At 35.0% G+C, this 25194-nt stretch overlaps 1 protein-coding gene across 21 annotated transcripts in view; it reads left to right on the plus strand.

The window, feature by feature from the left end:
* Nucleotides 1-25194, plus strand: part of Lrrc4c (leucine rich repeat containing 4C) — a 1379071-nt gene that overhangs the window by 878145 nt on the left and 475732 nt on the right. The gene's annotated exons all lie outside the window — the stretch shown is intronic.

Here is a 25194-nt window from a genome sequence, read left to right on the forward strand (position 1 = left end):
TCTTATAAACTCTCACGTGTTCCGATACTTTAATGAATTTATCTTGCTTTCATGTCAATCTTTCCTGTCCCTTCCATTCACCATCATTTATTCACATACTATTCATTCCAATAGACATTAGTCACACTCATGCTCTATGCTAAAATCCATTACAGAAAGGACACGTCTCCATAAAATCCCCTCTGACACCATCTGCTATTCATACTTGTGTAGAAAGCAAACAGTGACCAACATACCACATAAATAGATGGTATAAGTCTACTTCAAAGAATCAGGAACATGATAAGAAATAAGAAAAGATACTTTGCTGGATACTAGCAAGAGGGAAGCTGAGAAAAAAAAGACTCAAAAGAAGACTTCCCTAAGGGGATATTTAAGCTCAAACTTCCATCTAACTGAAGAGCTGTGGGTGGTGAGGCAAAAGTTTTACAGATGACTGTCTTTAGCCCTGTGCCTTCTACATACATGGGGAAATCCAGCACTGCCATCAAAATACAATAACGGGACATCATAGGCAGTATTAGAAATATATGCAGCCATCCATCCATGTCCCTTGAAAGGTTTGAATGTTGTTGTGAAGCCTGGATGAGATCCAGTACTATCCTCGTTTTGATTTCTCCCCAGTGTGTTCTCATCTTTTAGAGATGAGACTGCATCCTGTGTTCATTTTCTTGTCAATACCTGCCCAGCATCCCAACTTCACAAATTCAGAGCAAAATGGATGCTGAAGAATCGTTCTACAGTCATTTTCACTGCATGTACCTCTCTTCATGCTGGAACAAGCACCCTAGCAAGCTTTTTGTTCAAATTTAAATAAAGCTACAAAGAAAGAATGCATTTATTAGAAATAACACAGTTTACAGTTAAGAAATTAACTAAAGAGTGCAGTGTGAAAAAAATTCTATGTAAATATATGAAAGTAGCTTTTATTATTTAATATATTAAATAAAACGATTATCTTTGGGTATATATTTGATTGGACTAAGATAAATAGAATTAACATTGACAGAGATATTAGATTCAAGTCAGTAAAGAGACAGTGCAAAGTATCACAGTGGACTTGATAGCGATCGTAAAGCTCATCAGGACTTATTTTTCATGTGGCATTTAGTACCTGATGTGTTTAAATGTTTATTATGTGTCAAGCACTCTCTTAGTGTTTTGTCAGTGACTGTATAATAGCATTTTCCTTTTGACATGTGTATTCACACTTGAATGCTTCATCATACCCCAAATAAATGACTGATATGGTAAAGCTTGTTTTTGGTTTATTCATTTGTTTGTTTTTAATCTTAGTCATTATTTTGCGTCTGAGAATAAGAGCCATGTCTTAGTCCTTTCCTGGTTGACTTAAAAATTCAGTGTGACTGAAAAGGAAGCTAGCCCACCAGAAGGATATTCAAACATGATTTCCAATTTCTTCTTGGTCATGGGAAGAAAGAGAAAGTGATGCTTTCTAAATCTCACCAAGAAATAGACACAGAGTCTGACTCTAAATAACTAGTTTTGCATGTCCTGTGAGGTCCATTCTCTCTGAGTATCTCATCAATTTCAAAGGAAAAATTAGTAAAAAGACTGAGAGCCACAAATGAAAATGGTTCACTTTTTTAGGCTATGTACCTAAAACTGTGAAAAAGACCCTCAGAATTCAAGGAATGTAACTTTACCACAGTGACACTTAGATTCTGTGTTTCTCCTGAACTCCAATTGACAGCTATGCCATGTTTTCAGAGATAAAATTATGGACATTTTTGGCTACTTTCGCTTATATGAGCCTTTACTTATTTTATTGAAAATCCTTTTTCCCCACTGCTACATAGCTATGTAAAAGTTCGATTAGCTAAGACAAAAGGCACAGTGTTTTGCTGCTTTGACAATTCAACTCTGATAAAGGTAGAAAGCCAAATATCTAAGTGACAATGACTCTCTCCAGCTCTCGCTGCTTTGCAAGCTCTGTTCCTGTATTGAAGAAGTTTAAATAATTGAAACCCATGATGGCAATGGATTTCTTTTTTTCCTTTTGTATGTTTCTCATATTGTTTTTATACAACATTGCTGTATTTGATACAAATTAAGTATCCGTGGTTTAGATGATGGTGTGTAGTGAATACAGTTATAGTGGATTCATGCCTAAGAAAATAGATATTGTCAAGCTATAAAGACAAACTTAAACAAGACAAGGATATTTAACTTCAGCATGGTTGAACTGATTTAAGAGCAGCCATATTTGTAGAGGAACCTAGGGGCTACCAGCAAACCAAACCATGCTGTCTTCGATGAATTGAAGCATTGTGTTTTGACTAACAATTGGTTTGTGGACTAATATGTTGTACAACCTTGAAGAAAGTCAGTGAGGGCAAGTACATTGAATTCTAACCAGCCAAAACCCTCTAACCCAATGGTAATTGTCTCTTTTAAAGCTTTATCTCAAAGCCAGAACTTGCCTAAATGTAAGTATAATTCAGACAAGTGTGATTCCTGAGCTGATGATTTTTAATGTGACCATACTTAGAACTGTGAATCTTAGTATCCAAGTTCATTAAGCCATATCATGTTGGCATCTTCATTTTTTAAACATATAACCGTTTTTTATAGACATACCCATTCTGTCTCGTTAAAATTAGACACTGAATAAAAACTTTTAGATTTTCATGAAATTTGAACAAATATTTTAAGTGTGATTTCTATTTGCCAGGGGAATAGGTCAGTTAGGCTTTGTGTCCTTTAGGACTCCTTCCAAGGTTGGTGAAATGGGTTCAGAGTTTCATATTGATACTACTTTAATGTCTTTGTCTACCCATCCAAAGTGCTGAGACAAATTGTTTTTGCCTCTACATTCTCGGTGTTTTCATGTCTGATAACAGTTTCTGTCCTGTATTGGCTAGCACAAGACACTTAGTGAGAAGAAGCATGTAACTTTTGGAGCTGAATGTATTCCACAACCAGTCTCATATACCCTGTGGTCTTAGCTACTAGTCTTCCACTACAGAAAGAGGTGGTCCTTCCTCTGATTTGTTCCAAGATCCTCTGCTTCTTTTGACAATACTCACCTTGTCTCCCTCTATTTGAACTAAAATTTCTTAACAGCCTGCTAGTAACTTTGCTCTTTATGGAATTGCAGAAATATGTAGTCTGTTTCTTCTTGCCCTTCTTTTACCTACAAAGAGTCAGTAGAAAACCAAAACAAAGGCAGCTTTCAAAACTGGAAGAGAAACATAAAAACAAAGAAAACAACAATCTGACAACTTAAGATTTTAAAATATTTTGGCCTCTTTTAATACTTTAATATCATGTATATATTTCACCAAAGAATGTTTCTGAGAGTAAATAAATCAAAGAAAAGAAAAGACAGGGAACAGTTTGTAGGAAAGATGAAGTTGACAGTTTAGGGGAGATGATAGACAGGAAGGGACACAGAAGGAGAAGGTTGAAGGCACATACTCTTAGGACTAAGATTATTGGTTCATGTCAAGGTCACTGACATGCTTTAGATGTACAATTCTTATACTAGGCTTTGCTTTAGATGTCGAAAAATCTCTATTGACACATTTAGTACCACCCTAGTATTTTTATAGGATCTCAAGGCAGTCTCTCTATTTTCTTGACAAGACTAACACCATCACTAATGATAAATTAATGCTAATTTTACTAAATTTATAAGATTAAACTTTGGTTAAACTTTCTTATTCCCAAGCACTATAAACAAGATTCTTCAAATCCCAAAGAATGTTTCATCACTGTCACTGTAGGGGAACATTCAGAAAAAAATGTTGTATAGCTGTTTAAGTATAGGTTAAGAAAGTCTAACATCTGTGCAAGCAAAACACCACATTTTCATTAAAGCCATACTGTGTAAATATCAGTTAAACATATTATAATATTTTAACTTATTCTTATCCCTTGTTCTATATGTACAAATGTTATGTTTAGTAACTATTGTGTTATTAAGTATTTTTAGGCAGTTTAAAGTGAACTGATTTGGGTTTATTTATTTTATTGTGTAGCTATACAAATACAGATACTGTAAATGAGAACAAATTTGCTTTTCGTTTTGAAAATTGCTCATAACTCATTTGCATGACTGAATATGCCAGAAGTTGTCATGCGTCAGATGTCTGGTCACTTCTCACATTGTGTTTGCATTCCTTTACCTTATGTATCTTAAAACATGCCACTTTCTCCATCCCATTCTGGGAGCTTAGTAAAATGAAACATGTAGGATGTCTACCTAGGAATAGTAGCCTTCTAGTGAGCAAAGAGCCGTTGCTTTCTGCTCTCCCTTTTGAGTGCTAGTAGGGGAAGCATCACAGTGTAGTGGAACTGGCATGGGAGCACTGTGGGAGAAAACACGTTTCAAACTAGATCTGTGTAGGTATTGGTAGTGCTGAAAGGCAAGGTCCCCAGTATCTCTGAGCTCTTGTTTTCTCAGCTATAAACTGAGAATGATTGTTTTACCTCCCTCCTAGGGCAGTAATGAGGATTATATAAGCTGGTATATATAATGAGCCCAGGAGAATGGAGAACTGGGACCATAGCAAATAGTTGATAAAAATTTAGCCCTTTCTGTCTTGCTCAGCCATTGAAGTCATTTAAATAGAAATGTTATTATAGTGGATCATACACAGTGCAACATGCTAGTCTGGTCATGAAGGCCTGAAGAACAGACCAAGAACATGAGGTTGAAAGTGACCTACATATTAACTGAGCTTCCAAAGCTTCAGCAAATAGCTTGCTCCACATCTTTGCTCTTGTTATGAACTAGGAAAAAGCTCTTATCTACATAATCAAAATAGAATTTTGTTCTAAAGTTATCTTTGACTCATCTTCAGTCATACTTAAATTGTTTTAAACATTTAAGTACATCTGATTGGTACTAGGCTTTAATTTTAATTCAGAAGTGGCGTGGATTTTTAAACAGTTTGAGGAGTTTTCAGTCTCAATATGTAAGTGATCGAACATTCACAAATGAAAATGCACCCCTATGCTACTTGAAGTCTTTTATGGACAGAGAAACATTTTCAGGAAATTCTTTAAGCTGCATCATATGTGGCAATGTTCTTTAACACATAAGTAAACTGATTTTTCAAAACAATAATTGTTTTATCCAGACATACACAGTTAATTAAGTATTAGAACTGAACAACAAAATCTCAGGACAGCACAGTTTCACTACATCACCAAGTGCCTATACCTCTGACATTGCCTACAATTTTTCCTTTACCTTTTATGTATGTATGCACAAAATCAGTAGATGAATAATTTACATAAGCAATGTATATAAAATTAGCAACTTGTGCTTTTGTATATATAAGAAATTGTATATTTGTCTATGTACATATGATGGGAGTTTCTAAATATACTCCTTATAGAGGCACTATTAGCTTATGCCGTCTGTCTGTCATTTATTATATAATAGCTAAAATCATATATAATTTTTAAGGCTTTTAACGTAAAGATAACTCTTCCGAATGGGTACTTCATTCCTGGCCATATATACTTTCCTCTGTCAAGTCTTCCTAAACCATCCCTTTGTTGGATACATTTGCACATCTCTATCTGCAATTACACTGTTCATCCTGTCCCAAGAGCTCAGACTCTGAATACTAATTCTACAGAAACTGTGCATGCCTTGCCATGTTTCCAACTGAGAAATTGTAATTTATATTGATCAGTAAATTTGCCCTATTCAAAGACATATCAGAGACCCCCACTAAAGTCAAAATTTCTTCTATATTAGTTCAAGAGCACCCTTGAGAAAGGAATATGTTTTCAATAACATTACGTTCTCCATCTGAAAGAAGAGGAAGGATATTTTGAAGCACTGCTTAAAATAGATAGCATTTTCTCATACAAAGGCAAGATACACCAGACAATGCTGGCTCGCTTATATTTAGGTAGTAGGAGTGCCGAGTACTTTTTACTAGCTAAAGACCATAGAAACAATCTGTGTCTACTAAAATGTGTAATCTGTAAAATGCCTGACCCAGCATAGAGAATGTATCACCTGATATCTGGTTAAATTATTCAATGGCATGAAGTTTTCTTTGGTTAAGGTCCTACCTATAAACATTCAGGGAGTTTGTTTTGTTTTGTTTTGTTTTGTTGTACATTATGAGCATAAGAATCCCCATCTACAAGTTTGTTTCATTTGAAAGACACAGTCACTCTCAAAGTGTGCTTTGGAGACTAGCAATGCCTACAAACACTGAGTCATTGGAATTTGATGATAATGAGAATTCTTCAGGCCCATTACAGTCATATCACTTGCAGACTTTGTAGTGGAGCTAAAAGTAATAATAGATCATGAATTGAATTAGTGTTTGAAAATCACCCATGTAGTAGACTGTAGTCTCTCTTCTGAGGATAAAGCTTCTCTACCTCCTGTCCCAGAGGCCATTCTTTCAATAAGACAGTTTGGTTCCTATACCTTATAGTATGACCATTAATGAAGTGGTGTATGATTATTTGATTACTCAACAAATCCAGGACCAACTATCCTTCCCTACACTTCAATTTTACTTGGCCTTTCTGAGCATTGCCAGCACACAAACAGTATTTCCTCTCCATGAGAACCTGGAGAACTCTCATCCAGCCCAATCTCACCATAACTTTAGTCCACAAGAATCTCTTATTTTCATAACATGTTAATCTTTTTCTTTTCTTTCATGTTGGTTATGTCTACTACTGTAACTACCTCTGTGCTTTCACTTGCTATTGCTTTAGGCTAGAAGATATTTCTAATTTTTCACCTTGGTTCATTGTTCTTCTGAGGCAGTAGTCTTAATTATTAACAACTGAGATGAAGAAAACTATTATCATCAAATAATAACAATTTATATAAACAATTCTCAGTTTGAAGTATTTTTGACTTCCAAATAAATTTGTCAGTATAAGAAGCCTTTGTGATTATCCAATTAGATGCCTAGTACTACTAATACCCTGGCCAGTGTCATGAATTCCCTGAATTATTTACATTATAAAAGACAGTCCCTGTCAAATAGCAGCAAAACACTGAGCTGAGAAAGGGACCCCCTTTGGGGAAATTAGAAGAAAGACTGAAAGAGCTGAAGGGGCTTGCAACCCCATAAGAACAACAATGCCAACCAACCCGAGCTTCCAGATATTTAAACCACTACCCAAAGACTGTACTTGTACTGACATAGGGCTTCAACTGCATATGTAGCAGAGAATAGCCTGGTTGGGGTACCAGTGGAAGGGGAAGCCCTTGGTCCTGCCAAGGTTGAACTCCCAGTACAGGGGAAAGTCTGGGGAGGTTAGGGGGTATGGCGGGGACACCCTTATGGGGGAGGGGGAGGAGATAGGGGGCTTATGAACAGGAAACTGGGAAAGGGAATAACATTTGAAATGTAAATAAAAAATATATCCAATTAAAATATATTGTAATCCATATAGATAATTAAATAAAAATACAAATGAACTATCAAAAAAGATAGCCCCTTTTATGCTAAACAAATGAAAAGTTGACAGATGTAAAATTTTGGTAGTTTTGTGGTTAAAAAAAATCTGACTTCTAGGAGTCCTCATATACATCAAAATTTTCAATAAATGTTGCCATTTTTGCTTGTTACTTCAACTCATGTTAGTTATATAATTCTAAAAAGTTGGGAAGCTTTCAAAAGTTTTGTTTTGTCACTCGCATTAACAAAGTTATGACTTCCCAGCCTTCTGATTTATCTCTGCAATCAGAGTCACCCACCATGTTTCCAAGTTGCTATTCTCTGTCTGAAAGACAGTATTTAGCTTTTGGTACATAGCGTTATCGGGCATAAGAACGGAAATTGATAAACCCACATGTAGAAGCCAGGAATGTGATCCAAGACAGGCAAGAGTAAAACATGAACCCAAGGACTCTTTTAAAGAACAGGAAAGGGGAGTTGGTAATAGCCTATTTTATTTGTAACTTAAAGTTAGTTGTGTGACAGGTCAATGAGAAGATTTGGAGAGTAAAGCAAAAGAAAAGTGAGCTTCTCCAGCTCAGGAACACACAGGTGGACTTCCCAGAAGTAAGTTGTGGAAAGTTCATTTACATGATAAACATTAAGAGTTGTCAGAGAGTGTAATACTAAGAAGATAGACTGAAGGATGAATCAATGAGAAGAGGAAGACGTAAGGTAAGAAGGAAGTGCAAATATTTTAGCCAATTGACAACTGAAAAAAAGTCACAGATTGAAATTAGCCTGTCCTTGGTTCCAAAATCTCAGGGAATACTGCAGAAGAGAGAAAGACAGATTGTAGGAGATAGACAACTAAGGAATCTATTGTGAGATTGTGTCTCCTAGGGAAACAATGGGAAGGAAAATAGATTCATGATACCTCAAAAAATATTGCTAACTAAGCCATGACAATATATAGACATGCTAACGAGGTAGGCAGTATTCACAGGGTCATAGACAAAAGACTGCATTCTACTTAATTACTGCTGATGGTGGGAGACTTAGCTTCTCAGAGCGATGAGATTCTTAATTGGGTACTCGATGCAATGTGGTCAGCCCTGAAACCATAGGAACACAAGTCACACTAAACTGCTTTAGCAGCTAGAATTTATGTATTTATGCATATACATGTGTGAAATAATCATAATAAAATGAAAAGACTATTTGCAAGGTAATGAAAAAGGCATGGAAGGAGTTTTAGGTCTGGCAGCTGGTAAGCGATATAAGAAGCAAAAGGAAAGAAGAAAGGAGCATAATTCTATTTCAATTAAATACCATTTTATAAAGCATTTAAAAAAATTAGCCCATGTGTGTCTAAAGAAGTATGAAGAAGAAGGAGGAAGAGAAGGAAAAAGAGGAGGGGGAGGAGGAAGAGAAGGAGGAAGAAGAGGAGGAAGATGAGGAAGAGAAGGAGAAGGAAGAGGAGGAAGAGGAGGAAGAGGAGGACGAGGAGGAAAGATAAATTTCTTTAAGGATAGTGTGGTGGTGTCTTAGAACATAATATACTTGCTGGGTAAGCTTTTTTATTAAACACATTTATTTGTAACCCAGTTTTAAATTAATTAATTAATTTCCATTATTTTATTTTTTTACATTCAAAATGTTGCCCCCTTCCTGGTCCCCACTCCTTGAGTTCTTCACCCATCCCCACTTTGCTTCTGAGAGAGTGCTCCTCTACCCACTCATTCACTGCCCCCTCACTCATCTAGCATTTCCCTTTCCTAGGACATCAGATTTCTACAGGATTAAATGCATCCTTTCCCACTGAAGACAAACAAGGCAGTCCTCTACTACATATGTAGTGGGGACCACAGAACAAGCCATGTATACTCTTCAGTTGGTGGCTTAGTCTCTGCGAGCTCTATGCGGTCTGGAGTAGTTAATACTGTTGTTATTCCTATGGAGTTGCAAGTTCCTTCAGTCCTTCCCCTAACTCTTCCATAGAGGTCCCTGACCTCAGTCAAATGCTTGGCTGTGAGTATCTGCATCTGTCTCAGTCAGCTGCTGGTAGAGCAGCTTTCAGAGGAGAATCATGCTGGTCCCCTCTCTGCAAGCACAGCATGGCATCAGTAATACTGTCACAGTTTGGTACAGTGCTCATGGGATGGATCCCAAGTTGAGCTGGTCTTTGGATCCCTTTTCTTCAGTCTCTTATCCATTTTTTGTCCTTCCATTTCATTTAGACAAGAACAATGCTGAGTCAAAAAGGGACCAACGTAAATGTTGGGAGTTCTTGTTTCTAGCCAGTGATTCCATTCCATGGGTAGCAGAAATGGGGATCTCTGGAGTATGCTGCCTGGCTAGCCTAGCTGAGTTATTGAACCTTGGGTTCAAATGGAAGGCCTTACTTCAATATACAAGGGGAAAAAGATAGAGGAAGACACTGAAAGCTTACCTCTGACTGCTTCATACCTAAGCACAAACATGTACACTCGCCTTACATGTGTGACTAGATCATAGGCAAGCACACATGGACATTACTAAACACTATCATATGCAAGTAAATAAGTAATGTTTTCTTTAAAAAGTAATGTAATCTTTGCCAGAGAAAGGTATTGCTTTTTCTTATCCCTTTTAGTATGTATGAACTGGTGGTGATGTTTTTCTATTGTTCAAATTGTTCAGTATACATATTTCTTTCTTTTGTGCCCACCCATGGTAAATTCTCTGTCCCAGTGACCTAATCATTCTACCTACATACATTAGTATGTGTATTCCTTCTTTTTATTATCTAAGATTATTTGTAAATTTTTATTTTGTTTTATAGTATTTAATGTTATTTCTGTTGTTATAACAGTTTCTAATAAGTAGGTATGAATTTGATTTTATAATTAAAATTTATACTGCTATCATGCATTTATTTATTACTTATTTTGTTACCTTTTAATTTATATATTACTTAGGGATTTTGGTGGCTGCGTGGATAAAGATCAAATGACAGTTTACAAGAATTTGTTCTTTCTTCTACCATATGGGTCTTGGAAATTAAAGTTAGGTCATCATGATTGGCTGTAAATGCTTATATATGTGCTGAGTCATCTCTCTTGCCCAGGCTACGTTTTTTTTTTTTCCTAAATCCATTTTTATTTCTTGATAGACTTTTATTTGTGTTTTTTCTTTTTCTATGGATATATTAAATTTCAGGGAAATCCAACTTTTCACATTTAATAGTTACTATACCTAATTTAAACACTCTTTGTTAGGTGATGATAAAGCAATAGATCACTCATAAACCTCAAATAATGCAGAGACAGCAAAAGCTGGCACTGACAAGAGAGAAACAAAACACAAACACACAGAAATGTTTTTAAAGAACGTAAGTTTAAAGCACAGTCAACTTCATTGGTAGCTAGCCTTTGAAAACAATTGCATTAATAAAAAGTAGCAATATCGTTAAAAACATTTCTAATAAAACAGTATGGTTCAGTGGCTCAGTGCCCTGTTGGTGTTTAAATCATCAGTATTACAAGACAAAACTTCAGCTGCACATAGAATTGCACTGAGTTACAGTTTTCACTGGAATTTCTGTAGTTGAACCCATTGACATGTGATGACGCAGTTTTCTGTTCATGTAATTAGCTTGTTTAGATTTATAAAGGCACATTTTTCATGCTGCAAAGATAATGGTTTTAGGGGAGTGAAAAGGGAAAATATTGAAAGGAATGGAAACAAAAGCAGAAAGCTGGATATACAAAAGAGGCAAACAGCGTAGAAAAATAGCAATATTGCTTTCTTGCACAATTATGCAAAACCATGGTGTATGAGAGGACAAGGTCATATTTAAGTGGCAGTAACGTTTCTGAAATAGTTCATTTTAGAAAGAGGAATAATATTATTGAGTCTAAGTTAGCTATCAAAACTTGTTTAACTACCTGATAGCAAACTTTTGAGAATGGAGGGCTTAAAGTGAAAGCCCATTTTTCCCATCTCTTTGTCAAATGAAAGTCCTGTTTACCCAAGTTAAGATCTTTGATAATATTCTCATTAGTGCCATAAATTTCATCATCTCTAGATCTTTTGAAAGTACTGAAGGATTCATGATTGGAAAATTGAGGATTTGCTTTTAAACAGAGAGTGTTCATCTGTTACATTGCAAAGCTAAACACATCATCACTGAAGTGTTCTTTAAAGAAGGTTAGAATATTTATTTCCTTATTATATTTGTTGATAGTTGCAAACTAGAAAATAGATTGTATATTGCTGACTTGTTTTGGCATTGGGAAACTTCAGACCTAGTTTCTTGGAAAGAATATATAGTTAAGTTGTCAGAGGATAGTCTTTGAAATTCAGTGGATTGGAGAGGTTTATTATTTTTTACAATCCTCTTCCTAACCTTCAAAAGTAGAGAAGTAGCAATATAAAAGTGGTAGCACTAAATTTATGTATTGCTTGCTCTGTTAGTACTTAATAAGAAGGTGCTAGCATCCTATAAGTTTTAAATATGTGAACAATAAAGAAATTACACCAATATCAGGAGTAATACTTGTTTTCTAATTTGGTTGTGTTCCCAGACACACTGTAAACAATTACATGCCATTTTATATTTTTTCTCATGAAAATAAAAGGGCTGCCTGTAATTTAAATGTTAAATTAGAAACTGAGTGTATGGTTGCTTATTGGCTGGCAACCTCAAAATAAAAAAAATGATATTCTTCTTAAAAGTTGGTTTTGCATTTTGTCATGTGTCCTTTTCCACTACAAAAATGCATTTTGATTGGGAGCCTCAGGTTTCCAAAAGAAGCCATAATTATCCATTGGATCTGAGAAGATGGTAGCGCCATCTATGTACCAGAGTACTGGATACTCTTGTTGGAGTCTTTATTTAACTTGTGATCTTGTCACTGGACTATGATGCCTTTGACAAAACAATTTTGTTCTAGAATTGTTTAAAATTATATCATATGATAGAAACATTATGTATCATCCATCCATGTTATAACTGTCAGTGGTTGCATGGTAACTTAACATTGAAGATAGCAACAGCTTTATCCGGTCCTGTCCTGTTCTTGTGCCAAATATCTATTTTGTTGGTGGACGAGACTGAATTACTATTGACACTAGGTCCTGATTCACCTCCAAAGAGAGGAGTTTCCGTTTATTTAACACATCCCCGACCCAGCTAGTTGAACTTGTTATTGTCTCAAGGTTACGAATCTCAGGAAAAGTAATGATTGAAAATAATAAGTGGCTATTAGCCCAAATGCTTGAATTACCCTAGATGCACAGAACACATGAAATTCAAGAAAGATGACCAAAATGTGAATCCTTCACTTCTTCTTTAAAAGGGGAACAAAAATACCCTTGGCAGGGTATAGGGAATAGGGAATAGGGAAGCAAAGTTTAGAACAGAGGCAGAAGGAACACCCATTCAGAGCCTGCCCCACATGTGGTCCATACATATACAGACACCCAATTAGATAAGATGGATGAAGCAAAGAAGTGCAGGCCTATAGGAGCTAGATGTAGATCTCTCCCGAGAGACACAGGCAGAATACAGCAAATACATAGGCGAATGCCAGCAGCAAACCACTGAACTGAGAATGGGACCCCCGTTGAAGGAATCAGAGAAAGAACTGGAAGAGCTTGAAGGGGCTCGAGACCCCATATGTACAACAATGCCAAGCAACCAGAGCTTCCAGGGACTAAGCCACTACCTAAAGACTATACATGGACTGACCCTGGACTCTGACCTCATAGGTAGCAATGAATATCCTAGTAAGAGCCCCAGTGGAAGGGGAAGCCCTTGGTACTGCCAAGACTGAACCCCCAGTGAACGTGATTGTTGGGGGGAGGGTGGTAATGGGGGGAGAATGGGGAGGGGAACACCCACATAAAAGGGGACAGGGAGGGGTGGAAACCGGGAAGAGGAATAACAATTGAATGTAATTAAAAAATACTCAAGTTACTAAAGATAAAAAAAATTAAAAAAAAAAAAGAGGCTCTTGCCTAAAAATAAATGTGATAGATTTGGCTTCAATGTTAGGCGACACTTCTTTATAATTTTTGTAAACTGAAATCTTTCATAATTCATACAGATATAAATGCTAGCCACTTGAAGGTGAAAAAAAGAAGAAAATAATAAACCTTTATCTTGCTCACAATTCTGTGAGTCCATAAACTGAGCTCAGTTTCTCCTAATGTTGCTCACTTCTGTAGTAGATGTTGGGTATTTTGTTGGTATGAAAATGTTTTAAACTAAACAACAAAGAAGAGAGCTAAACTTTGTAAATGACTTTTACCCAAGCTTAGACAACAAGAAAGCTTTCTTTTAGAAATTATCGATTAGAATAGTACTGAATGAAAATGAGCAAAATTGAAATATATGAAGCACCCCTTCTCAAGTAAGAAGAGCCAATATTTAATATTTTAAGAATATGAATATAAAATTAATTTAAAATTAAGTTTGAAAACACAAAATAGTGAAATTATAAATGTGCATAAAAGTTGTAATACAGATATCAGAAAATGTGTCCATTTAGGAATTTGAGTGACAGAAGATACCAATTTCAATGAGGGTTTAAATACCAGTGGAAACAATGATTATGCTACAATCAATGAAGTCATAACTAGAGTCATGATATGCTGAGAAAGGTGTGACATGTTGTAATCAGAGTAGTTGGAGAATTACTCATCCTTTGTCTTGTTTATGTCACATGGTGACAATTCAGGAAGATTACAGATTTTGTCACTCAATGTAAAAATCCAGGAGAATAAATATTGCAAGAGTTACTGGTTCCCATGAATTAAAAATTAGAATTAGTAGACATGGAAAAACACAGATGGAAGAACGTATAACCAGAAGAGAAAATTGAATGGGTATGAATGTTAATTAGTTGTTGAGTCAATAATGCTTTGTAACATATTTTTCCAATTTAGTGTCATATTCCAGGAACCCTGTGTTATAATTCTTCACCCCAAGGCCAGTACTGCACTCAAGTAAACACACATACACGTACACACTCGAACATATATATACACATGTACTCATACATATACACATACATACGACATCCCATCACATCACAGAAAGAGAGAGAGAGAGAGAGAGAGAGAGAGAGAGAGAGAGAGAGAGAATATGAGGGGAGGGGGACAGTAGGGGAAAAGGGAGGGGAAGAGGGAGGGGAAGAGGGAGAGAGAGAAGGAGAGGGAGAGGGAGAGGGAGAGAGAGAGGGAGAGAGAGAGAAAGCATCTATAAGCAGAAGAACAAAGCAAATGATATCTTCTTTCGTTTCCATCTTTCATCTGGTGATAACCCTTGATTCATCCTCTATTTAATTCAGCTTCTGCCAGTTACAACTCAGTGCCTTTGATATCAAATAGTAACTTCTGCTTTTTCTGGGCTGAGAGATTTATTTTCACAATGACTCTCTATTGGCTTATAAACTAATTCTCTCCAGCGACATGAAAATATAGTTAACTACTAAAATATGCACAATTTAGAGAAGCCAGAGAATATTACCTTGAAATAGGCATCAGACAATATTTTAGGAAGATAAAAGTGATCAAAAATTGGATTTTAGTAATGATTGCATAGAACCAACGTTTTACTTATAGAATAAGAAGTTTAATGCTTTAAATAGAGGAAGCCTTTTGTATACAATTATTCCTTAACAAATGTTTAAGATGGAAAAAGTACATAGACACCTGTAAAACATGGCTTCTTAATTTAATGTGCAGAAATAACGTGAACATAATCCTGATGTTCATTTAGGTTGCTTAGTATACTTTCAACTACCTCATGCGCTCTAGAATATTCTGAGGTATAGTACTTATTTCATAAATCTTGGTTATGAAATCTAAAAAATCTTTTACCTAGTAGCTTTCAGATAAATATTAATAGCACTTTCAAAGAAAAAGTACCATGTACTGTCCATGGGTAAGATTACTATTTTTGTTGCTTGTTTTTTATCAATGAGTAACACAGAAACCAATAATTGTTCTCATAGAATATATTCCACATGAAAATTATATACTCACTAGTTTATATTTACAATGTAGTGTAGAAAGGTTCAAACCATGTTGCTACTTGTTTTATCCACCTAACTAAACAATCTTTTACAATTAAAAGAAGACCAGAGAGAAAGGCGTCTTGTGCTTTGTCCTACTACAAATGAGAACTATAGCAATCAGTATCCTTACCGTGCTAACTTACTTCGGATGGAGTTCATAGAGGTTCATGGAGGAGAGACAGATTTGGGGAAAGAGAAAGAGAAATTTGGAATAGAGAGAAGGAGATATTATTAGTTTTTGATATCCCTATTCTAAAAGTCACATTTTCCTTCCATTTTTTAATTCAAAAGAATGTGCTTTTAAACGTACTGTGATAACAACCAACTCACCTATAGTGATATTTGGTTATAAAATACCAAAGGAAATCACTTTATGACTATAAAATTATCAGCAGGATCCAAACTCATTTCCAACTAAATATTTTTAATTTTATCTAATAAAAAAGGTAATAGAAGATTTTAAAATAAACTCAAAATTCTAAATTCCTACTAATTCTGTAGACATATTTTCTAATCAATTATACTTTCGTAAAAATATTCCTAAAATGTGGCATGTTCTTTAGGGCTCAGTTGCTTGCTGACGGCTGTATCTTGCATGTTCTGTCAAATATAGGAAAGAAGTTGGGTAGAGAGAGAACAATTTCAAGACAAAACATAAGATACAATAAAGGAACTGTACTTAAAATATTTTTCGTGGGTTTGAATATGTATAATAACAAAAAGACTGTCATTTTGACTCAGGATGGCTTCCATTTTTTTTTGTTTGTTTGGGTTTTTGTTTTGTTTGTGTTTGAAGATTAATCTTGGTCTGCTGACTTGACACCAAAATCTCTCCATATATATCCAGATAACTACCTCTCTTGCTTCATTCTTCATCTCATGGTGGACTATATAATATGATGGATATAAAATAAAGACCTGTAACAGATTACAAGGTGTCCGATTCACTTGAAAATAATCTCAATTGTACTCATTACTCTTATTTTTACTTCTCATTTTCCCTGAGCCTTCCATTTCAAAATCCTTCCTAACTACAGGAAACAGTTTATGATCATTCTCTGTTGATTGATCATCTATCTAAAATCTGCATTATGATTTTATGGCACATTAAAAGATGTTTGTAGAACAATGAGGAGAGAGCTTGACCTTCCCTGGTCTTTACTTTTCATTAGGTCAAGCAGGAATTCATTCTATTAGCTTAGGTCAGTAGCAGTAGTTTGGGGTTGCCCTGATTTTAAAAGTCTAAATATCCTTCTATCTTTGTATAAGAAAAATGAGACTTAGATTATAGTAATAAAACCAACTCAGTTTATATCTCTCAATAGTGTTGTACAATACTGTACCTTTATTTTATTCTTTGTGACACATGAATATAATATATTTAGATTAGTTCCATTCTTACTTCCCCATTCTTAACTCCATCTAAATACTTATACACATCTTTCTCACAAATTAACGTTGTTGCTGTGTTCATCATAATTAACATATTATTTTTATTACTATTATTATTATAATCATTGAATCCAATTAGTGCTGCCTTTCTATTCAGCACAGATAACTTAACAGGGCATACACTGCTGAAGGAAAGTGACCTTTCCTCCCTAACATACTCACTTAATATTTCCTCAATGAGAGGTACAACCTGATCCCAATGGGCATATCCCCTATTCATTCTGAAACATTGACTGTCTTGATTTTCTACACTTCTCAGGCAGCCAACCACAGCAGTCATGACATCTTGCCTTACAAATTGAAGTACATAAAGCAGACAAACTCATGTTTACAGTGCAGATTTGAATCTTCAGCATTCAATACGGCAATTAAAATGTATGGTTTTACTGTTCTCAGACCTATTCCAATGTAGCTTACTTATTTGAAGTTAGTGCTATAGCTTCAAATACCTGATAAGAGTAATGCTTTGGAGAATTTATTCACTAGATGCAATGAACATCTACTGTGTAATAAAGTAGGGCACTGCATCTACACAGGTAAAACTTACAACTTAGTCTCTGGAGAATTTTCTCTAACAATAGAGACAGTTATGAAAACAAGTAGTCATAATATGACTTTGTCCCTAAGAAAGACTGGGTGACAAGTTCAATCAGATACCTATAAAAGAAAATAAGAATTCTTCTTATAGAAAGTAAAAGACCAAAATGAAAGACTTGTCATGCATAAACATGAATATTCTTCAACTTTTTTGATGTTTTCTGCATTAGAAGGTTAAATTTATATATAATAAAAATGGATCAATCCATTTTCAGAAAGGGCACCAGACATAAGAAGCAAGAAATTTCAAAGTTGTAGAGCAAGGATCTCTGCCAAAGATTACAAACTTAAGGTGGTTCTGGAAATAATAGCTATCAGTCTCACCAAATAGCTTGGCTCCATGATTCAGACACACCTTATAATTGTCTGGCCTATCATATTTAGTCTTCATTTGTGAAAAAGGTTCTGGCTAAGTGAATAGTTACTAGTCTACACAGGCATCTTCTGCTTCTTTGTCCTGTCAGGACAAATCATTTTCTTAGTTCATTATATTTTTCTCATTTTCCTCATATTTTTCCAATTCAAACAGCAGAATTTAGGAAGCATAGTGTTATTTTTATTTGCTCTTCTGCTAGTAGTAGTTAAATAATTTTTAAAAAATAAATGAAAATAAAAATGCAAGCAGGGATACTGTGGTCTGCCTTTAGTGTTGGCTATCCCATCACCTATCACTGAGACAACATAACCAGAAAGTATACCCATTGAATTACATTGGGAGATATATAAATGAAGATTTTGTTATATGTCTACCCATTTTCAAACCTGATGCTGTATGAATTTTTTCTGTGTTATTTTTGAAGCTCAGTAGCTTAAAATATGTATTATCCTTAAGACTATTATTTTTGAAAATTAATCAAAAGTCTCTCTTCTAAATAAGGTTTGCTAATATATTATTGAACACTGAATTTCGATTGTGTAGGATCGAACTGAATTCTTATGTTTACAGAAGAATCCTAGACAAAAGGCTTAAATCCACACAGCTAAAAGTATCAAGGTTAAAACCAGAAATCAAATATCACTGATTCTAGTTGCTTTCTTTTCTTTGCCTAAGATATTTTAGTGATGTTACGATAAAATTTCTCCCTGTTATTCTAGAATCCTTATGATACAAATATCTCAGGTTGACTGGTGTTTCACCAGCTCTCCTGCGCAGTTTCAATCTCTTCAGTCTGAGATAGCTTTTGCTTGTTTTTCTGTTTGCTTCAAAACCAAGCAGACCATAAAGATTTCCAGGATCCTTTCCGTTGTCATTTGTGTTGGTGATTTAAAGGAACAAAATAAGATCCATGGAATGAAAATGAGGCTGTATGCACAGTTGATATGTGTACTTGTTCACACTCTCACACTGATATTTTCCCCTACATTTCTAAAACTTTATTATTTTCCCTTCTTACACACATGTTTAGGGGAGAGACATTTTAGATATTCTTATGCTATATTATACTTGTCTTTTTTTTTTTACAATATTTTCTCTTGACCTGTAATGACAATATTTCTGTGATCTTTTGCCAGGAGAGCTTCTTTCATTGAACTCCTTACTTCATCTTTAGAGGAACTACTCTTGTATATTTTGGTCTATGAAGTAAGAGTGTTTGGTCGCAGTAGGATATTCCTACCTAGAGATTACATCACATTTTTGGACAATTCGTCTACTGTCATTTTCAAGAAGAGACGTGTGTTTTGGGGCAAGTGTTAGCATCCTACCACTCTCTGTATATTTCCACACTCACAGTAGCTAATTATAGGAAACTGGGAGGAAGATTGCAAATAACTAGCGAAAGTGAGGTGGAGTGCCTTCATTTCAGTATGCATCTCCTACTAGTGTGGAAACACAGCACCAGTGGAAGGGAGACGATACAGATCAAGCATGTCGTCCAAGTCTACACTCCCCTTGATCACTGTTTTTCACCCACTTTCAAAGGTGTCTAAAAACTTCTATATTTATACCATCATTCTAGATTAACATAGAGGAACATTTTTTAAAATAGGAGACTTGAACTCCTTTTATTTCACAGTTGGTTAGCTTGATTTATTTTTAAAATACTAGCCATATGGTGTTCTGGTCTGCATTTGTACTATTGTTCCAGGATCTAAAATTCTTTTGAGAAGGCCTACTTGTTCTCTTCCCTTAGGTCATATTTTACATCTAAATGTACTTAGAAATAAACTTTCTGGGCACCACAAGTCATATGAGCAGCTATAAAGTCAGCATTGATATCAAGGGTCAGTATCTTTTTTTTATCCTTTTTTCTTTTCTTTTCTCTTTTAATTTTAAGACATGGTCACATTACACAGTCATGGCTCATCTAGAACTAACTACGTAGACCAGGTTGGCCTTGAAGTCACAGAGATACCTTTGCTTATGGTGTGAACCACCGCAAAAAGCTTAATTTTATTTTGGATCCTACTGCCTTATCTTCCATGGTCAGCTACTATAAACGTCTCCAGGTAGGCATGGTTCTATTTGCTGTCTTATTATTTCCTTAAGGGAAAGTGAGTAAACACACAAATAAGGTCACACAGTAGGATGGATAAAGATTTAGAAATCACTGCCTTGACACTGATGGAGTAGAATGAGAAAAACTTCATACTTCAGGGCAGGGATTTTTTTATCTTTTACTTTTTATTTTTTTTCCAAAACTGAGAAGCAACAAAGGGATTTCATGCATATATCACATACATTTCTCCTTACATACATATGCATAGGCTCCAACTCTACATATTGCTTTGTCAGCACATTGTGGAGCTACTGTATCAGAGTAGCCAAATCCTATAAATTTAGACATGGACATGTACAAAAATAATCTAACAAATGACAGCAGCTTGCCTACGTTAAGCATTTGTAATGTGCCAGCTGTGTTTTAAGCCATGTATGTGCATTGTAACACTTGATTATCTTTGTTACTTTAACAGCCCAATGATTCTGAAGATCCATTAAGCAAATACGTAATTGAGGCGTTAGCATACATCTTCCTCAAGTTAAATAACTAATGTGTAGCAATATGTTTTCTGTCCAAGCATTAGATAATTCACCCACATGTATTAATGCAAACTTATCCTATTACGTATTTATTCTTAGCTACGCGATCCTAGCACATTTGTAGAAATAGATAACAAAATAATTATTTCTGGAATTTCTTGTGCGAAAGGCATCAAGATTTCTTTTGTAATTACCCTTCTTATCTTTTTCTAAATCTAAAGTTTGTCATGGAATTTAATTTGAGAATTAGGGTTTTGGAAGATATTTGTGCAAAATCAAATCTGGAACTGATCAGAAAAAGTAAAAAGTATTTCATAAGATTGAGAGAAAGTCTAAGCCTGGGCATTGGAAACAGTATAGGCACTAATGCTTAAGTATTAATATTCCTTCAAGATAAAAGTGTGGTACATGTCAGATGATTAAAAAAAACAAACTTGGACAAGTGAGGGTAAAATGAGAGAAGGCAGAGAAAACACACATAGAAGAAGAGAAAATACACATGGAACTGGAAGATTATGAAGAGGAAAACATGTAGTTCTCAACCTTCCTCTGGCATGTAAGTGATAAAGAAGTGGAGATAACGTGCTATAAAGTTCCCATCACCTGAAAGTGAAAAAGTAGCTTTCAGTTCCAATGGCTACATCCAAAAATCTAATAAATACATTTAAAATTGAGTGAATGGATATTCTCCACTTGAATACTGAATTTTAATAAATACATGGTTGTAGAAAATCAAATAAGTATAGATGAATAAATGTAGACCTAAGCTAATTTTCATAAAAGAACTGTGTGTTAGAAATATGTTTGAGCTTTTTGTGCTAGTCAGCATCTCTATGATCTTTCTCTTGGGCACCAGCACAGTGGCTGGGGTGATGGCCAATTTTAGGACCAAACCTGACTCTAAAGAGAGGAGACCAGGTACTAGTATTTTGATTGACCTTGTCACAAAATTACCTAGGTCTTTATCTTATTCCCCAGCACAAACCATTTTCTAGTCCCATTTCTGATAAAATGGTAGTCTTATGTCTATAGAGGTTTCGTACCTGTCTGTTCTTTTCCTGAGATATACTTATTTTGAGACATTAGCCTAAAATCCAATTTTATATGTTTTCTATAGATATTAATAATTTTATCTTCTTATATTTCTGTGCACATGAATTTATAGCTAAGTACTTTCTCCAAGCTGAAATATAAATAACGACTTTTTCTGTCCATTCTCTTCCTTGCCTAATAAGACACGGAGGAATCATAGTAATGTTGCTTTTCTCCTCGAAGTCATGTCTGTAGCTTCATTGTTCACATGGCATATAAGATAGTGAGAATACAGATATTCTTCTGACAGTCCTATGATAATTTTCCTGTTATGCAACAATTTACAAGGACATCCCTGCAAATGTACCTGGCCTTTTATACCACCTGGAGAGGTAGAGTACTGTTCTAAGCATCTACCTACACCCCAGGTTTAGTGCTGAACTGCTGATAATTTCTATATTGCTCTTTGAAATTTGAATGAATACTAGTGTTCTTTTATTTCAAAAATATTATTTGTTTATATTATTAAAAAGTAAAATAAAATATAAACCATCATATTGAAGTTGGGCAAGCTACGTCAACAGAAAAGAGAAGGAGTAGGAATCCAAAATACACCTCTTTTCTTCATTCAGGAGCACCTCATAACTAAAAACGGAATACTCTAGCATGCATAGGAGCTGTTACAGACCTCTGTATATCCTGTGATTGCTCCTTCAGTCTCCGTAAGTTTATTAAACTGTTTTTAGAGGGCTTTGTTCTTGTTCTCCTGATGTTGTCAATCCCCTGCCTCCCCATCTCCTTCTGTTTCTTCTTCTGCGAGGTTCCCTGCACTAAGAGAGGGACCTGTCAACTGCTGGTGGTGCTCCGCACCAAATGAGCATACTTTCTGCTGAAATAATACATTATATCAGAGACCATTCACTTAGCTAAAGAGCACAAGTGTTCATGACTATAAAGAAAGGGTCAGTTTGTTCAGTGATTTGAAAAGCCTGCTACCTCCCTGTTTCCTTGCTCAACATAGGCTTATGAGTTGACAGAGATGGCCATATTCATAAAAATAATTATGCAAAGGACTTGAAGGCCTTACTTGGGCAAGGCACTATAAGCCACAGGAAATATTAAAAGATCTACAATTCTCAATAAGAACAGATGGAAAAACAATGTAATGGAAGAGTTCTCATCAGATACTGTTTTAATTAGAACAAGTGTGTGAGCTATTCTAATTATAGATGAGTCAGAATATGCATGAAGTGATAATTATGCAGGAGCCAGGAGTCCTGTGTTCCAGTCATGTTTCCCTTCTGAATAAGTCTAGAAGATGCCTTTGACTAAGTCATTTGAATTGCTTACCCTCAGCTTGGTCCAATTCTGTTGAAGAGAATTGGGTGTGTGGTTTTTCTAATTCCTTTTCATCTTGAACCATTTGTGAAGGTTCCCATTCTCTAAGATCTCTACCAGTTAATAAAGAAAGTTATAGCACACACAAATAATGTACAATTGAAAATATTGAAAGCAAAAATCTCTTAACATGGTGGACAATGTCCATCGGTATTAATTGTAGCATTTAATTGTGCAGATTTGAAAATCATGGTATCTTTTCTACTTGACTTGTTTACAAACTCATAATCTTTTTTCTTTCTTGTCGAGTAACTAGGATGGCTTTATTTAATACCTCAGATGGATAATATAATCATCTTTCATGTTCTTGTTTCTACAAGGATATCCCGACTTTGCCATGGCTTAAAGGTCCTTTAGCAAATGGCCCCACTATTCTCATTTGTCTCTGTGTCAAAAATGACACATCTTTCCACTAACAGGTATGGTGAACACTAATTTCTTTATTTTTTTAGTATGTTTACTGGGTATGCACATGTATGCCATAACAATTTTCGGTGAGAGGACAACTTGCCATTGTTGAATCCTCCAAATACGAACTTCATTCTTTCATTATATATAGTATATATAGCATATGTGATAATTTTGGCTTGTGGTTTTGTGCTCCTCAATTTCATGAATCAGGAAGGCTGTCATTGTTCCAGTAACTGATTAATCTTTTCCACTGAGTTGTTTGGAGTGCTTAGGAAGAGTCTCGAACATGACTACCATTCATAGAGCATTCATTAAGTAAATAGATAACTCTATGTAAACAGTTTAACTCTTAGGTAGTAGAATTGATCCTACTTATGCAAGCCATGGTTAAATTTGTTTACATACCCTGTATTATAAACATTAATGTAATTTCATTATAATCTCTTTATGTATTTATAATGTTCTTCCATACAAATGAGAGACCATTAAAAAACATTATAGACATATGGTAAATGCGAATTTATAATGACCGTTCCAAGACATCTAGTTTTGCAGAGTCAAAAAAGACATTAAACAATGTTCCATGGAAAATAGCATTTTAGCATCTGAAAAGACATTTTTTACTTCAAATGCAGAATATGGTTCCAGTTAATTTCATTTTCCCCTTCCTTCACTTTAATATATCAGAGATGAGGATATATTGCCTTAATCTGGCGTGTTTGGTGTCCACAATATCTGACAGCAACATAGCAAAGTCTACTTAAATCATTGATGGCTTAGAGGATGAGAGAGGATGTGTTTTTAGAACAGATCTTATAAAGAAAAAGGATGATATGCTGGAGGGACAAAATAGAAAATACAAATATGTAAATAACATAAATCTAGTATGAGGGATTATTAGCAGCTGTGTGTCCTGGAAAAATACAGTTTCCTCCATTAACAGTCATAGTTGTCTGGTATTTTCCAGAGTCTTTAAATAACAATCATTTTATATGTTATAGAGAAAAAATCCTTCGGAAAAAAGCATTATTTCTGTGCCTGGAACATGCACCTAGTTGGTCCTCTGCAGGTAGCCTAGGAGCATCTCTCAAACTGGCAGCCCTTGCTCCACCAAGCAGGGCCTAAATAAATAAATAAATAAATAAATAAATAAATAAATAAATAAATAAATAAATAAGATTTTAAAAAGAAATACACACACACACACACACATGTCAAGTAAACTTGCTCTAGGACATGATTTGTTCCTTAATTGAAGTGACTAGTTCTTGTAACTAAGTATATCTCATCTAGTTTTTACTTGCAAAGATTGCTTTTTTTTACTGAACATACCTGGAAACGTCATCAATGCATAGATAAGATTCAGACAGCATTACATTGTTCGGATATTGTACTATTGTGGTACATGGTCTTTCAATATTTTTATATGCATATTTAGTAGATTTATTTATCGTGTACAAATATGAGTGCACAGATGTATCAGTTTGCATATCCATCGAAACAGACCACTGTTATTTCTATTTATATGTAGAAGGGTCTAAACTATTAGATTATACAAAGTATTGTAATAATTTGATTGTTTTCACTGAAAAATTGTATCCTGTGTCTATGAAATATTACTCTATAAATGAGTTTAATGGTGCTCAGTAGATTGCTGAGTGGATTTACTTTAATTCATTTCATTTTTCCATTTTTACTTGTTCGTAAAGTATTATGAATGTTTAACTTCTGACTATTCCAACCATGGCTATCACTATTTCGTAGGGTCAAGAATTCAATAGTTCTTTGTTCCATCAGGGTGAATGTCTCAGTCGGTCTTCTGTATAGGCTGGAATTCAAAAGAAGTAGGAACTAATGTCTG

The sequence above is a fragment of the Rattus norvegicus genome, chromosome 3, assembly GCF_036323735.1.
Source record: "Rattus norvegicus strain BN/NHsdMcwi chromosome 3, GRCr8, whole genome shotgun sequence".
Taxonomy (NCBI): domain Eukaryota; kingdom Metazoa; phylum Chordata; class Mammalia; order Rodentia; family Muridae; genus Rattus; species Rattus norvegicus.